Consider the following 14,744-nt stretch of genomic DNA (forward strand, 5'->3'; position numbering starts at 1 on the left):
AAATTGTGCATTGGGGTATTACATCGAGGCATCATGGCTATGTCCAATATTTTTTATTTCATGCTGTGTCGAATTAACATTCTTTCTGATGGCGCATTATTAGTTAGAATATCATGTCTACTTTTCACTTTATTGTACTTGAGCTTGGTTAATTTATTGACTAAAAAGGTTAAGTATGTGCTTGTCATAGAATCAATTTCAGCTCAGGGAATTCAAATTGTTTTATAACTGGCATGTTGCTACATCTGAGCATATGTTAACAAGTTTCGAATTTATACATGAGGTTTGTTGCAATATTTCTCATACAATGCATTGAGTTATATATTTTTATTTAAAACCGCTATATATGGTTTTTTTTTCCACATAGCTAGCTTTGCACTTTTTTTCCTTCAATTGTCCAGGCGTCATGCAGAGTCGGTTATTTTCAACATTTTTATATTTTTTTAAATATGCCAATTTACAATATTATGAGTAGACAAATTTCCATATGAAATTAACATGTTCTTATGTGAGCAGGTTTAGAAGCATTTGATGCGTACTAGATAAAGTTCTATTTAGAAAAGTGGTTCTATGGTCAGCCGTAGCAACGCACGGGTATTTTGCTAGTATGACATAAGAAGGCTATGTGCTTTGGTTTTTCAGTTTCCTGGGTTTTTTGAATTTTATGCCCATTTGAATCTTGGTCAAATACTAGCTAGGTTTGACCAAGATTTAAACAATTTTAAAACATGAAAATGAAAATGCAAGCATGGATCTTTTCTAGTCACTCTAAAATGAAGCTTTTGGGAGGTTCTTGAAATTTCCATGTTTGAAACCAATAGGACTTCTCTTCATGCTAGACTTCATAAGATCGACCGACTTTATGGTTAGAGGGTAGATACATGCTTTTTCTGTTTTGAATATGCCTAGAACTTGTTCATCAATTTGAAATTTCCATGTTCGAAACCCAAAACCACTTCTCTTCATGCTTGACTCCATAATACAGAGTTCTAGGTTAGGGCCAGGGTAGATACATGATTTTTCTAGTTTGAATATGTCTAGACCATGTTTATCAACTTGAGTGCTCATGCATTATGTGACATAAAAAGGCTATGTGCTTTGGTTTTTAATTTTCTGGTTTTTTGAATTTTTGTGCCCATTTGAATCTTGGTTAAATCCTAGGTTTGACCAAGATTTAAACAAGTTTAAAACATGAAAATGAAAAGGTAATTAAGTCTGGATCCTTCTTAGTCATTCAAAAATGAAGCTTTTTGGGGGTTCTTGAAATCTCAATGTTTGAAACCCAAAACCACTTCTCTTCGTGGTTGACTTCATAATACAAAGTTTAGGGTTAGGGGGTAGATCGATACATGATTTGTCGGGTTTGAATATGTCTAGACATGCTTTGTTTATCAACTTGAATGCTTACTATATGACATAAGAAGACTATTTGTGCGTTGGTTTTTCATTTTTTGTTTTTTCTGAATTAATGTTTATGCCCATTTGAATCTTGGTCAAATCCTAGGTTTGACCAAGATTTAAACAAGTTTAAAACATAAAATGAAAAGGTAAGCCTGGATCCTTCTTAGTCATTCTAAAATGAACCTTTTGGGGGTTCTTGAAATATCAATGTTTGAAACTCAAAACCACTTCTCTTCATGGTTGACTTCATAAGACAGAGTTTAGGGTTAGGGGTGGATATATTATTTGTCGGGTTAATTTGAATATGTCTAGACATGCATGCTTGTTTATCAACTTGAATGCTTACTATATGACATAAGAAGACTATATGTGTGTTGGTCAAATCCTATGTTTGACCAAGATTTAAACAAGCATAAATCTTGAAAATGAAAAGGTAAGCTTGGATCCTTCTTATTCACTCTAAAATTAAGCTTTTGGGAAGTTTTTCAAATTTCCATGTTTGAAACCCAAAACCATTTCTCTTCATGCTTGACTTCATAATACATAGTTAAGGGCTAGGGGGTAGATACATGCTTTTTCTGTTTTGAATATGTCTAGACCTTGTTCATATCGATCAACTTGAATGCTTACTATATACATATGACATAAGAAGGCTATGTGCTTTGGTTTTCATTTTTTGACTTTTTCTGAATGTTTATGCCCATTTGAATCTTGGTCAAATCCTAGGTTTCACCAAGATTTTAGCAAGTTTAAAACACATGAAAATGAAAAGGCAAGCCTGGACCCTTCTTAGTCATTCTAAAATGAAGCTTTTGGGGGGTTCTTGAAATCTCAATATAATGTTTGAAACCCAAAACCACTTCTCTTCATGCTTGACTTCATAAGACAGAGTTAAGGGTTAGGGGTAGATCGACACATGATTTTTTCTGTTTTGAATATGTCTAGACCTTGTTGATCAACTTGAATGCTTACTATATATGACATAAGAAGGCTATGTGCTTTGGTTTTTCAGTTTTCTGGGTTTTTTGAAATTTATGCCCATTTGAATCTTGGTCAAATACTAGCTAGGTTTGACCAAGATTTAAACAATTTTAAAACATGAAAATGAAAATGCAAGCATGGATCTTTTCTAGTCACTCTAAAATGAAGCTTTTGGGAGGTTCTTGAAATTTCCATGTTTGAAACCAATAGGACTTCTCTTCATGCTAGACTTCATAAGATCGACCGACTTTATGGTTAGAGGGTAGATACATGCTTTTTCTGTTTTGAATATGCCTAGAACTTGTTCATCAATTTGAAATTTCCATGTTCGAAACCCAAAACCACTTCTCTTCATGCTTGACTCCATAATACAGAGTTCAAGGTTAGGGCCAGGGTAGATACATGATTTTTCTAGTTTGAATATGTCTAGACCATGTTTATCAACTTGAGTGCTCATGCATTATGTGACATAAAAAGGCTATGTGCTTTGGTTTTTCATTTTCTGGTTTTTTGAATTTTTGTGCCCATTTGAATCTTGGTTAAATCCTAGGTTTGACCAAGATTTAAACAAGTTTAAAACATGAAAATGAAAAGGTAATTAAGTCTGGATCCTTCTTAGTCATTCAAAAATGAAGCTTTTTGGGGGTTCTTGAAATCTCAATGTTTGAAACCCAAAACCACTTCTCTTCGTGGTTGACTTCATAATACAAAGTTTAGGGTTAGGGGGTAGATCGATACATGATTTGTCGGGTTTGAATATGTCTAGACATGCTTTGTTTATCAACTTGAATGCTTACTATATGACATAAGAAGACTATATGTGCGTTGGTTTTTCATTTTTTGTTTTTTCTGAATTAATGTTTATGCCCATTTGAATCTTGGTCAAATCCTAGGTTTGACCAAGATTTAAACAAGTTTAAAACATAAAATAAAAAGGTAAGCCTGGATCCTTCTTAGTCATTCTAAAATGAACCTTTTGGGGGTTCTTGAAATCTCAATGTTTGAAACCCAAAACCACTTCTCTTCATGGTTGACTTCATAAGACAGAGTTTAGGGTTAGGGGTGGATATATTATTTGTCGGGTTAATTTGAATATGTCTAGACATGCATGCTTGTTTATCAACTTGAATGCTTACTATATGACATAAGAAGACTATATGTGTGTTGGTCAAATCCTATGTTTGACCAAGATTTAAACAAGCATAAATCTTGAAAATGAAAAGGTAAGCTTGGATCCTTCTTATTCACTCTAAAATTAAGCTTTTGGGAAGTTTTTGAAATTTCCATGTTTGAAACCTAAAACCATTTCTCTTCATGCTTGACTTCATAAGACATAGTTAAGGGCTAGGGGGTAGATACATGCTTTTTCTGTTTTGAATATGTCTAGACCTTGTTCATATCGATCAACTTGAATGCTTACTATATACATATGACATAAGAAGGCTATGTTCTTTGGTTTTCATTTTTTGATTTTTCTGAATGTTTATGCCCATTTGAATCTTGGTCAAATCCTAGGTTTGACCAAGATTTTAGCAAGTTTAAAACACATGAAAATGAAAAGGCAAGCCTGGATCCTTCTTAGTCATTCTAAAATGAAGCTTTTGGGGGGTTCTTGAAATCTCAATATAATGTTTGAAACCCAAAACCACTTCTCTTCATGCTTGACTTCATAAGACAGAGTTAAGGGTTAGGGGTAGATCGATACATGATTTTTTCTGTTTTGAATATGTCTAGACCTTGTTGATCAACTTGAATGCTTACTATATATGACATAAGAAGGCTATGTGCTTTGGTTTTTCAGTTTTCTGGGTTTTTTGAATTTTATGACCATTTGAATCTTGGTCAAATACTAGCTAGGTTTGACCAAGATTTAAACAATTTTAAAACATGAAAATGAAAATGCAAGCATGGATCTTTTCTAGTCACTCTAAAATGAAGCTTTTGGGAGGTTCTTGAAATTTCCATGTTTGAAACCAATAGGACTTCTCTTCATGCTAGACTTCATAAGATCGACCGACTTTATGGTTAGTGGGTAGATACATGCTTTTTCTGTTTTGAATATGCCTAGAACTTGTTCATCAATTTGAAATTTCCATGTTCGAAACCCAAAACCACTTCTCTTCATGCTTGACTCCATAATAAAGAGTTCAAGGTTAGGGCCAGGGTAGATACATGATTTTTCTAGTTTGAATATGTCTAGACCATGTTTATCAACTTGAGTGCTCATGCATTATGTGACATAAAAAGGCTATGTGCTTTGGTTTTTCATTTTCTAGTTTTTTGAATTTTTATGCCCATTTGAATCTTGGTTAAATCCTAGGTTTGACAAAGATTTAAACAAGTTTAAAACATGAAAATGAAAAGGTAATTAAGTCTGGATCCTTCTTAGTCCTTCAAAAATGAAGCTTTTGGGGGGTTCTTGAAATCTCAATGTTTGAAACCCAAAACCACTTCTCTTCGTGGTTGACTTCATAAGACAAAGTTTAGGGTTAGGGGGTAGATCGATACATGATTTGTCGGGTTCGCATATGTCTAGACATGCTTTGTTTATCAACTTGAATGCTTACTATATGACATAAGAAGATTATATGTGCGTTGGTTTTTCATTTTTTGTTTTTTTCTGAATTAATGTTTATGCCCATTTGAATCTTGGTCAAATCCTAGGTTTGACCAAGATTTAAACAAGTTTAAAACATAAAATGAAAAGGTAAGCATGGATCCTTCTTAGTCATTCTAAAATGAACCTTTTGGGGGTTCTTGAAATCTCAATGTTTGAAACCCAAAACCACTTCTCTTCATGGTTGACTTCATAAGACAGAGTTTAGGGTTAGGGGTAGATACATGATTTGTCGGGTTAATTTGAATATGTCTAGACATGCATGCTTGTTTATCAACTTGAATGCTCACTATATGACATAAGAAGACTATATGTGTGTTGGTCAAATCCTATGTTTGACCAAGATTTAAACAAGCATAAATCTTGAAAATGAAAAGGTAAGCTTGGATCCTTCTTATTCACTCTAAAATTAAGCTTTTGGGAAGTTTTTGAAATTTCCATGTTTGAAACCCAAAACCATTTCTCTTCATGCTTAACTTCATAAGACATAGTTAAGGGCTAGGGGTAGATACATGCTTTTTCTGTTTTGAATATGTCTAGACCTTGTTCATATCGATCAACTTGAATGCTTACTATATACATATGACATAAGAAGGCTATGTGCTTTGGTTTTCATTTTTTGATTTTTTCTGAATGTTTATGCCCATTTGAATCTTGGTCAAGTCCTAGGTTTGACCAAGATTTTAGCAAGTTTAAAACACATGAAAATGAAAAGGCAAGCCTGGATCCTTCTTAGTCATTCTAAAATGAAGCTTTTGGGGGGGTTCTTGAAATCTCAATATAATGTTTGAAACCCAAAACCACTTCTCTTCATGCTTGACTTCATAAGACAGAGTTAAGGGTTAGGGGTATATCGATACATGATTTTTTCTATTTTGAATATGTCTAGACCTTGTTGATCAACTTGAATGCTTACTATATATGACATAAGAAGGCTATGTGCTTTGGTTTTTCATTTTTCTGGTTTTTTTGAATTTTATGCCCATTTGAATCTTGGTCAAAGACTAGCTAGGTTTGACCAAGATTTAAACAATTTTAAAACATGAAAATGAAAATTCAAGCCTGGATCTTTTTTAGTCACTCTAAAATGAAGCTTTTGGCAGGTTCTTGAAATTTCCATGTTTGAAACCAATAGGATTTCTCTTCATGCTAGAATTCATAAGATCGACCGACTTTATGGTTAGGGGGTAGATACATGCTTTTTCTGTTTTGAATATGCCTAGAACTTGTTCATCAATTTGAAATTTCCGTGTTTGAAACCCAAAAGCACTTCTCTTCGTGCTTGACTCCATAATACAGAGTTCAGGGTTAGGGCCAGGGTAGATACATGATTTTTCTAGTTTTAATATGTCTAGACCATGTTTATCAACTTGAGTGCTCATGCATTATATGACATAAAAAGGCTATGTGCATTTTTTTATTTTTTAATACCCATTTGAATCTCGTTCAAATCCTAGTTTTGACCAGGATTTAAACAAGTTTAAAACATGAAAATACGTGCATCTCTATAAACCATAAACCCTAACCCTAACTATATATAAAAAGATGAACAATCCATGCTTTTCGATTGCCTTTTTTGATCCACCTTTGGCTGGATTTCAAATTGGGGGGGGGGGGGTAGGGGACGAGTGTGTTTCTTTGGATGCCTCTCTCGTATTTGCTAGTTTTGGGGGGTCACAAAAATTCAGGGTAGCATCATGCCCACCCCCTCCCTTCACGCGCGGAAAAAGTGTTAGGCGAGTAGTAAAATGGCATGAACAACAAGTTTCAAGTAAAATTTCGAATATAACCAGAATGTACCAATTGATAGATGAGTTAACTTGGCTTCATGGAAAAAATAATGTCATGTAAATGAGTTAACTTGGCTTTCCTACCCTTGAATCCATAGGAAACTTTGTACTAATACAGTATAATGATCACCCGAGTTATTACACCAACAGGTCTGTCACTTACGTGTGGTTCCCATGTGTGAGGTCCCACACTTCAGTGAGCACAAGTCATGTGCGGTCGGTAGGCAAACTCCCATCTTCTTTGTCAAGAGAAGACACATCAAAACTCCCCCTCTCTCTCTCTCTCTCCAGTTATCCACCTCCGGTGGCTGCTGGTTTTGGCATTGTGTTTCTACCTCAGCTCGGAGGCCATGGTGTGCACGCACTGTAGCCATGGAGATTTGGTCGCGCTAAGTGGTTCGTCCCCGGCTGCGACGAGGATCAATCTGGACGATGGCTGTTAAGGACCCGATCGCATTTCTTGCTTTCAGTGTGGGGTCTTCCATGTAAAAGTTAGGGATTTAGATGAAATTTCCTGTTTATTCTGTGTCTTGTTGTAAACTGTGCTCTGGTGCGTATTGGAAGTCCGAGTCCTTCAGGATCCTTCGGTTGTCCCTCTCTCTCTCAAAAAAAAACCATCTCTCTCATTATCGGCCTCGCTCGCTCGCTCGCACCTCCTGCGCACTGACAAACCCTGAAAAAGGTCAGACACCATAAATAAGAGGGCCCGCCTCACTTCTCTCCCTTCGTCTCCTTCCGTGTGATCCCTCTTCCTCCGAGTTTCACTGGACGGGCAAACACATGTGCTGCCTACAAATATTCGACCCCTTTGCATGGATAATCCTGTCGACCATTTTTACCTGGTTTTGAAATAAATAAATGAAAATGAAGAAAACCTCAAAAATGAAACCCTTCCGCATTCTTATAGGTGTACTAGTTGACAGGGAAAATAAGAAACCTGTGATAGGGTAGTAAAAAACAAAATGTCTTCACAGAACGGACTATCGTGTATGAAGATTCATGGGTTTCAAGCCAACAAATGGCGTAGCTATGGCCATATTTGTGGCATAGTTTGTTAAAATGTGCCCAAATTGGGCATGGTGGTGCATCTTGCCATTCCCAACAATGTTGCTGACTAGACTTTTCAACTTTTCGGTATATAAAAACTCATTTTTCATTTTCTAGATGTCAAAATAGGTTTATTTTGTGAATGGGGTACATAAGATACGGCTCAAAATGGCGCCTCTACATTTTTAAGATAAATTAGGCCACATATTAGTGAAAATTCCCAACTCTTTACGTTTTTAGTGCTTTCTAGCTAGTTTCACACATTTAAATGACTTTATGCTGATTTATTGAAAGTAATTCCAATCTGAAATGTAGGTGTGTTATAACTTCGTCCTATAAATCCCCAAAAATCATTTTTACATACATATTGCTTACTATATGTCCAGACCTTGTTTATCTACTTGAATATGCTTACTATATATATATGACGTAAGAAGACTATGTGCTTTGGTTTTTCATTTTTTTTCCTGAATTTTTATGCCCGTTTAAATCTTGGTCAAATCCTAGGTTTGACCAATATTTAAACAAGCTTAAAACATGAAAATGAAAAGGTAAGCTTGGATCCTTCTTAGTCACTCTAAAATTAAGCTTTTGGGTAGTTTTTGAAATTTCCATGTCTGAAACACAAAACCACTTCTGTTCATGCTTGACTTCATAATTAAGACAGAGTTAAGCGTTAGGGGGTAGATACATGCTTTTTCTGTTATGAATATGTCCAGACCGGCCATGTTCATCAAGTTGAATGTTGCTTACTATATATGACATAAGAAGGTTATGTGCTTTGGTTTTTCATTTTTTTGATTTTTTTGAATTTTTATGCCCATTTGAGTCTTGGTCAAATCATAGGTTTGACCAAGATTTAAACAAGCTTAAAACATGAAAATGAAAAGGTAAGCCTGTATCCTTCTTAGTCACTCTAAAATGAAGCTTTGGGGGCACTACAGGAAATCCGGTCTATTGCAACAATAATTATTGCAACGACCACTTTTCATTGCAATAGAATGCAATATTGCCACGAAACCCCCATTCGTGGTAATAGCCTCCACATATTGCCACAATTTAGTTTTGTCGCGGTAGCCACATCTTTTGTTGCAAAAGAGGGCGTGTATTGCAACAAAACATAGCGACGTTGTAATATGGTGGTCCTATTGCGACAATTACGCTTCATTGCATAAACTTGCCACCTTGTTGCAATAGAGACTAGCTAATGCAACAAAAGCATAAATTTGTGGTAATATTTGAAAAGATATTGCAACATTTTCCCATGTTGCGCTAAGTATTCACATTGTTGCAAAAAATAGTTCTTATTGCAACAAAATAGTCATTTGTCGTAATACTAGTATTTTGCCTCAAACCCATTTTGTTGCAATAGTTTTTTCTTGTGTTCAGAAATTATGTCTGAATTATAGATTACAATAGATTTTTTCTTGCGCTATCAGCTGTTTACTCAATCTTCATGTCAAATTTAAGAGTGAAATAATTCACTTTATATTGATTCACGATTACTACATATCATATCACTACACACTTGTTCTATAGCTCTTTCTCTTTTCTATGGAACATATTGTCCTATGTATTCTGCTGATGTGGTGCGGTGGGGCTCAGTATTTGGCTGTTTGACGGACCGAGCGTGCGCATTAGGAAAGTTCCAGGGTTTATTTGAAAGATAAACATACCAGTATGATTGGTGGCAAGTTACAACTCGGAGATAATTCCCCAATCGCCCTGCTCCAATCCCTAACCCTGCTCTTCTAGATGTTGTCGAAATGTTTGCGTGAGGTAGCTCGATCGGTGGCGGCGGCATCGGCGTCCTCTCCGGCGCCAACTCAATCGGCAGCGACGGCGTCTCCCCCTGGCTGCCACCAGCTCGCCAGATGTGTGTTCGCTAGCTGCAGCTGCGTGCAGGTCGACGAGGGTGGAGATGAGTTTTGTCCAGTCGATGGAGGGCGGAGGCGCAGCTGTGTGCACGCTAGCTGACACTGCCATTTTTATACTGACGAACACATGCGTCGGGAAACTTGCCTCTTGGGCTGCCGCGCGTGCTATAAATGCCACGTGCACGCAAGCCAACCGCCCGAAAACTTCAGCCGCCCGCGTGTCGCTCCACCTCTGCCTCCCACGTCTCGCCGCATGGCGCCTCGGCTGCTCCCGCTGCACAATGAACTTCGACGATGTGTGGACGCGGGAGCCGCCGTGGTGGAGCAGCTACGGCCCCACGCTCGCTGTCGCCTGCGCCCTCCTCGTCTTCGTAGGACGACCGCTGCTTCGAGTTCCTCCTCCGCATCGATGATGATCCACTCGGCATCAAGCGGCTCCCGGACAAGTTCGCCGAGTTCGTCGATGGCGTCGAGCCGGCGCACTTGCAGCTACAGGAGGCCAGCTGCAAATTATGCCGGTGGACTGTCGAGGTCTTGTTCGATGGGCAGGGCAAGCCTGCACACGGGGTGGGACAAGTTCGCCTGGGACCTCGCGCTTGAGCCCGGCTGCTAGCTTACCTTCCTCTACACGGTAGAGGCCAGTCCGCTGCCGCCGGAACCACGCAACAACGGTTGGGAAGAGGGAGAGAAGCCAATCGGGAGGACAGCGTGACGACACGAAGCGTTTCCAACCTTATAGCATCATGAGGGCGTCAACACAGCGAACAACACCGCCGACGATAATTCACTTCCTATCTCCTCCCATCCTAGAACTGTACAACTAGATCGCAAACGGCAGAAATAATTTTAGTAACATTATTTTCAACAGCACATATATTTCATACTGCTCGGAAATATTATTTTTCAATTTTTTTTAATGTAAACATTCCCTCCAAAAAGAATTACTTTCCCACCACCTAATTAGCATTTACGCCTAAAAAAATCAAACCTCCCGCTAAATGCCTCCGAATATTTTTGTTCCCACCAAAAAAAGAGCCTATTTAACCTTCCCCGTAAAAGCACCTGACAATTACTCCCGATTAGTACTCTAACGAAATCACACCGTCATCACGGTGGCGATTGGATCTGAGGTCTCTTCGTCCGTGCTCACGGCTTCATCGCGGCGTCAACCCACCACCGCCGATCGGGAGTACAAACTCTCAGTCTCAGGTTATTTTCTTCCAATCCCCATTTTCTTCCAATCCCCTCCCATCGTAGAACCAACCACACGTTTCAGCGCCGCCGCTACCGCCTGCCACCAGCGCAGCCGTTGCCGCGCTGCCCCACATCGTCGCTATGCCGCCGCCCGCCCCGCGCTGCCCCACGCCGGGAATGGCCGCCGGGTATTGTCGGGGATGGCCGCCGCCCTGCCCTCCAGTCCGTTGCCGCGCTGCCACGCGCGGCCCCACGCTGCCACCCTTCGAGACGCAGGTATTGTACACAATCGAATGCGTCTGGGGATCAGGCCTGCTGAGGATGGTGCCGCGCCGCTCTTGGACACATTCTTTTTTTTTTTTTGAGTCGAAGCTCTTGGACACAATCGATCGCCTCGCGGTAGATACTGGTACGTGCGCTAATGGCCGGAGATTAGCACTAATAATTAGCCCATGATCAATTGATTTAGATGTGGACAAACAAACTAAAGCCCTGTAGCCCATCTCTCCATGCATAGGGCCTTAATTTTCCTGGAATTAGCAGATCGATCGTGTCTTGTTGGGTTGATTGAACCGTGCCTCGCCTGGAATTAGCAGGGCGTGAAAAGATCAAAAGAACAAATCCCAAGTTTTTAATTTCGGAAGCAACCCAGAGACAAACGAAACGCTGAATTTGCTGAATCCATGACTTGGTGGTTGACTGTGCATTTGCTAGAAGGCTATAACTTAGATTGTTGTCACTAATATTCCAAGCTGCCCATTCCGCAGCATCGAATTAGATCATAGAATAGGAGACCAGAACCACATAGCTAAAATGACATGTTTGCCTGTAAGCTCTCGCAGTGCATACCTTGGGCCTTTATATTTTCTATTCTGTATCTCCTTCATCTGCAAATCTGACGCTGAAATTGTTCCACGTCTTAATTACATTCTCTCTAGGCATAAAATTAATCAATAACAGTGACAATTCATTTTTGAGATTACAATATTACATTAGAAAAATCTATAATACTGTGTGAATGATTACATTAGAAAAATCTAGGTTCTGACGAAGTGTGACCCTGGTTTGCTGCGGTCTCATGACGGGATCAGCTTTTGATGTCGTGAGATCTCGTTCGATTTGGTTCCGGAATTCGGGCAGGAAATTGTTCGGGCTAGTTCATTCTCTTCTCCTTTGTAAGATTTGTCGTGTAGGTCTGTGCTGCATGAGGTTAATTTGTTGCGGTACATACATGCCTTGGAAGTCTTCCGGTGGGTGTGGTTTGCCATAAGTGGGTGGACGTTATCCGCTTGGTCAAGTTCAGGAGCCAGATGCAGTTATGTATCATATCCATTTGGGACGAATTTGATGTAATTCTCCAGTTTTAACTCTAGGAGATTGTGCAACTTGCAACCTGCAGATCAAATTAAACTGTATTCAATCGCTTAGCTGAGGAGTTGAATTTGTGTAAGTTTCTACTAGAGGATAGGTCTTATACACTTCATGCTTTGAACATAAGGTACTCTCACAAGTAAATCCAGTCTGACTAGTTGTACTGACTCCTTTTCCAAGTTGGTGAATCATTGTATTAGATGCTCAACATGGATTCTAACTTTAATCCTTTGCTGATTGGACATTGTACTCTCAATGCTTTTACTGAATCTAGTCTCAACATGTATGTGGTTTATTCTCATCTGAACTGAAATAATGTTCATCTGAACTGAAGCATGTTCAGTATTCATCTAATATATGTTTTTGTACATTGTGAGTTTGTGATCTTTTATAATTCCAACATGACACTATCCAGCTGCTTGTGCTTGCCTTCACAAATGACAATTCAATGTGTGATAATAACTATGTGACGACAGACTTCTCTTATTTATAAGATGCTTTCAAATTCTTGTATAATGGTATCAGGCATGATGACCTGCTGTCCAAATACTCTGTAAAATCTGCATGTGCCTGCAATCATACTATGGAACTCTAAATAGTTTTGTCATCTATTTGACTAAAGCAATGTTAGGATGCCTTAAGTAACCTGATAATTTTCTCCTTTGGTTAGGCCATAGATGCACACGGAATACTTCCAGTAGGTGATTCATGCTTTGGACTTGTGCCTTTTCTATATGTAATGCTACCTCTTCAAGGTAGTTTGGCTTGAACAGAACTAGTTAGTAAGAGAACCACATGTAGGTGCTAAGATAAGGTTTCTGAAAAATATTTGACAGATATGTGCATTACTCAGAATCTGAGGTGTTATGTTATTTGTGGTACCTCTGGTGGAAACAAAATGTGATCCATTCAGCTTGTCTAATATTATGTTGGACAGGCATACTATCATAGTCATTCTTGCATCCTTTTATTCTAAAAACAAGACATTCTAAAATATTGTTTCCAAGATATTGAAGTGCTAAAGTATGCCTGCTTTACGTTTTGTGTTTTTTTTCTTCTGAATATGACTCAATTTCTGATCGTACCTACTCAAGGGCATAAGGATGAGTTCAAGGGTGGATGCTTCTGGTACACACCATATTTACTTCTTGATCACCTATCTGAATGGTGCACATCAAATATGGTTTGTTAATGCTATGTCCCTTTATTGTTTTTGTGTGCAGTAAGGAAAGGCTCTGTTGTCTTAACAAGGACGGAAAGTATAACCGAATACATAAACAATGGTGGACAACCCAGATCTGGTAAACTGTTTATCTCACTTAAGTTGTCCCTAGCATTTGCTATAATGCATAAAATCCTTGTATGGGTTAAATTGCTAAATCTTCAATATTGCTAAATCTTGTACAGGTACTCAAGGACAATCTGACACTCCAGTGTCAGCTAATGACATGTGTGTCCTGGATGAATGGCCATCCCATGCTCGCCGCTACCGTGCGCAACTACAGCATTGTACTTTCTCTCCTTCAAATCTGGGTCCTCCGATCTGACACAATCTAATTACCAAGTCATGCAATACTTTTTTCTATGATTTGGGATGTAGAAGCAGATGGACAGAAGAAGAAGAAAGGGCGAGGTGTTGTAAAAGGTGTTAAAGCAGCTCAGAAGCGTTTTGTCAGTGGATCTGCGAAGCTAAAAATTTGTTGAAATAGAGTATCGCCACAAAACCTTCAAATTGTGGCGGTAACTTCTTGCTACAAATATTTTGGATGCTGCAAAAAGTATGTAACGCCACAATTGTGAATTTTGTTGAAACAGAGTATCTCCACGAAAAGTTCGCATTGTCGCAGTAGCTTCTTGCTACAAGCTTTTTCCCCGTTGCGATAAGCATTTGGCGCCACGAAACTGGATTTTGTTGAAATAGAGTATCGCCACGAAATGTTATAATTGTCGCAACACCTTCCCGCCACAATTTTTTTTACCGTTGCCACACCTATTTATTGCGACGAGTGGAATGATTGTCGCCATAAGTTAATACCACGAGCGTAGCGGTTCGTGGCAAATGGCTAATGCTACAAACCAGTAGATGTTGCCGTAGGTTATCGCCACGGCTGGCTATCGCCACGAAAGAGAGTGCGCCACGAAACTTTGGTCGTTGGCATAGGTTATTGCCACAAATGTCTATCGCCACAAACTGGCAAACGCCACGACACGGCTGCATGTTGCGACAAGCTATCTCCACAAACCAAATTGTGGAGACAAGTGAGTGCTGCCACGGGAAAACATGTGGCAACTTCCCACATGGTTGTTGCAATAGATCGCTTTGTCGCCACAATCGCGTTTTCGTTGCAATAGCCTATTACCATACATGTAATTGCAACGCTTGCCAACGAACGTCATTTCGTGGCAATAGGTGCATATTGCCACAAAACGGCATCTATCGCGACAAATTTTTGTGTTGCAATAGAC

General features: G+C 39.0%; 1 long non-coding RNA gene across 1 annotated transcript; it reads left to right on the forward strand.

Moving 5' to 3' along the window:
- The first annotated feature begins 12,379 nt into the window (after positions 1 to 12,379).
- LOC127343279 (uncharacterized) lies at positions 12,380 to 14,121 on the forward strand. The gene is made up of 3 exons (XR_007877136.2): positions 12,380 to 13,406; positions 13,502 to 13,579; positions 13,686 to 14,121. It is a non-coding gene; the product is annotated as an uncharacterized lncRNA (long non-coding RNA).
- Positions 14,122 to 14,744: the final 623 nt, after the last annotated feature.

This window comes from Lolium perenne, chromosome 3, assembly GCF_019359855.2.
Source record: "Lolium perenne isolate Kyuss_39 chromosome 3, Kyuss_2.0, whole genome shotgun sequence".
Classification (NCBI taxonomy): domain Eukaryota; kingdom Viridiplantae; phylum Streptophyta; class Magnoliopsida; order Poales; family Poaceae; genus Lolium; species Lolium perenne.